This window comes from Pinus tabuliformis, chromosome 2_2 (assembly GCF_031772625.1).
Source record: "Pinus tabuliformis cultivar Carrire ecotype Pingquan chromosome 2_2, CPIR1, whole genome shotgun sequence".
NCBI classification, from domain to species: Eukaryota; Viridiplantae; Streptophyta; class Pinopsida; order Pinales; family Pinaceae; genus Pinus; species Pinus tabuliformis.
The window spans coordinates 418,945,317-418,948,759 of record NC_142300.1 but is presented as its reverse complement, the minus strand read 5'-3'; the positions used below and the strand labels follow the sequence as shown (position 1 = coordinate 418,948,759).

General features: G+C 36.0%; 1 pseudogene across 1 annotated transcript; it reads left to right on the top strand.

The window, feature by feature from the left end:
* Positions 1 to 448: 448 nt before the first annotated feature.
* Positions 449 to 2,243, top strand: LOC149193038 (pathogenesis-related thaumatin-like protein 3.4; annotated as a pseudogene). The gene is made up of 2 exons (XR_016254405.1): positions 449 to 687; positions 1,402 to 2,243. The product of XR_016254405.1 is annotated as a pathogenesis-related thaumatin-like protein 3.4 (transcript).
* Positions 2,244 to 3,443: the final 1,200 nt, after the last annotated feature.

Below are 3,443 nucleotides of genomic sequence, written 5' to 3'. Positions count from 1 at the left end.
ACATTTAATGCCCTATAACAAGCTCGTGAGCCCTTGCCAAAAAATTCTCTCAAAATAATGATCATTTTGTTAAGAAATATTAGGTATCTTATAAAATCTTAATCCTACCTAACACAACACTGATGTGTATTACACAACATTAATGAGTATTAATTATCATTTATTAATGAATATCACAACATTAATGTGTATTAATTATCATTTATTAATGAGTCGTACACAACTTTAATGAGTATTGATGATCATTTATTTCTGAAACTTAATGACTTCGTCAAAGGAATCAGTGTGCGGAAAAACGTTCCATTATTTCATTGTCGGCCACCACACTTTATTCGTTCAGAGTTGATAAGCCTCCCATCCCATTCTTTTCGATATTTATTTTTTATTCGCTCCCGTGAAACACGCGACTGTAGTCATCAATGGCCGCCACGCGTGAGGGAGCTAGATGCTAACAGAGGCGGCTAATTCACTGAACAAGGCGGCGTCGAAGTTGAAAAACAGGCACCAGATCGACTCTATATATTCTACTTCTCAAGTCTCAGAGTATACTACATCTACAATTGCTCTGAACGCTTTACGAACGAACTCATATACTGTCTCAAGTTCGAATCACAGCGGTGGTAATGGCGAGAGCGATGGTAGTTTCGCTCGCACTCCTGGCAGCGTTAAGCATTTGCGCCCTCCAAGGTAATAACTGCAATAATACAATGAAATATATTTTTATTTTTATTATTATTTTTTTTAAATTTTGTGTGTTGTTTTTCCCATTAGGTTGAGTTTAGGGGGTAATGGGGTGGAATTGTTGAGATGTTATCATTAGAATGCTGTAAAATTTAGTCCGGCTTAAATATTTATTGGGATAGTTTAATTTTCTCAAAATTTGTTTAGATTATTTTTGAGATTTGGGTTGTCAGTTGGGATAGTTTAATTCTCTCTAAATTCTGATCATCCTTGAAATTTGGGACAGAAGACTAAACCCACACAAACTAACTAATATAAATTTCATAAATGTCTGTTCAGATAGTTTAGTTCTCTCAAAATTTGTTTGGATCATTTTTGAGATTTGGGATGTTTGTTGAGATAGTTTAATTCTCTCCAAATTTGTTCGGATTATCCTTGAAATTTAGGACAGAAGATTAAACCCACACAAACCAACTAATGTAAACTTCATAAATGTCTGTTGAAATAGTTCAATTCTCTCAAAATTTGTTCTAATCATCTTTGAGATTCGAGATGTCTATTGGGATAGTTTAATTTTCTCCAAATTTGTTCCAATCATCTTTGAAATTTGAAAAAAAAAATTAAACCCGCACAAACCAACTAATATAAGTTTCATAAATTAAAACATAATTTTTTATTATTTACCATTGACATTAATAGTGTATTTTTTTATCCTTGCAGGTGTGAGATGTGCGACCTTCGAGATCCAGAACGAGTGCCCCTTCACGGTTTGGGCAGCCGGGACTCCCCGCGGCGGAGGAAAACAGCTGGAGCGAGGGCAGTCGTGGACAGTTGATGTCCCCGCGGGAACAACACTGGGAAGGTTTTGGGGGCGCACGGGGTGTTCCTTCGACGGAAGCGGCAAAGGAACCTGCAAAACCGGGGACTGCGGCGGTCTGCTAAACTGTCAAGGGTGGGGAAACGTCCCCGCCACTCTGGCGGAATACGCTCTGAATCAATACCAGAACCTCGACTTTTATGACATCTCTCTCGTCGACGGATTCAACGTGCCCATGAAAATGATACCCTCCAGCTCTCAGTGCAAAACAATCGGGTGCACCAGCGACATAAATTCCAAGTGCCCCGCAAAACTCAAGGTGACCGACGGATGCAAGAGCGCCTGCGCCGCTTTCAATACGCCGCAATATTGCTGCACAGGGTCGTTTTTGGATAATTGCCCTCCCACCGATTATTCGCGTTTCTTCAAGGAACAATGCCCGCAGGCGTACAGCTATGCAAGAGACGATGCCACCAGCACTTTCACTTGTCCCGGAGGCACTAACTATAAAGTCGTCTTCTGCGGCGCTGGCACTTCTCTTGAAGATCATCTCCACTCTGTACAGTGATCTACTGTAATCTCCTGTAAACCCTTCTGAATAAACAAACGGCGGCCGATATATTATCGTATATCCCGTGATAGGAAAAATCGTATCTTCAAAACGTGTGATAAATACTACTTTTGTAGAAAGTAAAGAAATAAAAGATGATAGAGGCGTGATAGCCTTTATTAGGTTTTTACTTTATCTTCTAGTGTCTGACTTTTTCTGGTTCATCATCACAAACGGCAAGGGCTAACGAGCTTGCTATAGGGCATTAAATGCTCGCTCAGTTGCAAGTTCGTTAGCCATATAACACGAGGTGGGGACGGAGTGTTCGGAAAGTCACCCGGCGCACGTGTAAGATATGGCTAACGAGCTTGCAGCTGAGCGGGCATTTAATGCTGCTCGTTAGCCTTTGCCATCACAAACAAGGGTTACATGCACCAATTTGGTCTCTGTCTTGGCTCTGACCTTAAAATAGATATTATTATTTTTATTAAATAGTTTTCACATCGCATGGATGATGGATTCACTCTATTAATAAAGTAAATATAAAAAAATAAAAGTTATTTAATAATTGGTTTTTGAATATAAATGTTTTTTATTAATAGTTTATTTTAAATAGTTTTTAATTAAATAGTTCATTTTAATATGTTGGGAAGAAAATTATATTTTATTTTGTTTTTAAATAAGAATTTTATTATTTATTTGTAGAATCATGTATGTAGTTTTTAATTTAATTAGTTACGAGTAAAGAAGAAAAAGAATTTATAGTTTAAGTTTATATATACAAGGAAAGTTGAGGGATAAAAAACTTGTTTCAAAAGAAAAAGAGGCACTTGGAAGAGATGATGTGAATATAGTGCTAGTTTTAAACAAAAAACATAAATGTTGTATGATTACAAGTTCTGATTAATGGGTTATGCTGCATTGTCATTGTAATAGATATGGATAAATAACAAGGGAAATATGCGTTGTTTTGAATATATATGTTATGCAACTGTGAACAAATATTTTCCTAATTTGTACATTGATTGTTGTTATGACTTATGCATGAACAAGTGTCCTATGGTTCCAAGAAAAAGTAAATAGGGTAATATAGTAAACAATAATAATTACAAAGTGTCTAAATTTGACTAACATTTTTCCCTAGATGCTTAGTAATATCATTAAAAAATCAATAAATAAAGTTAAGGATCTCAACGATTTATTAAAATTGCAAAATAAGATATGTTAGAACAAGCAGGTTCAAAGAGTGTTTGTATTAATGTATAAATCTATACCATAGACACTTTGTTTGACATAGACAATCAATGTGTACATTAAGACATTTGTTTACAAAACCCTGTTTTGATAAGCAAATAATATGTGAAACATCAAACAAATGTCCTCTGGCCAATTATG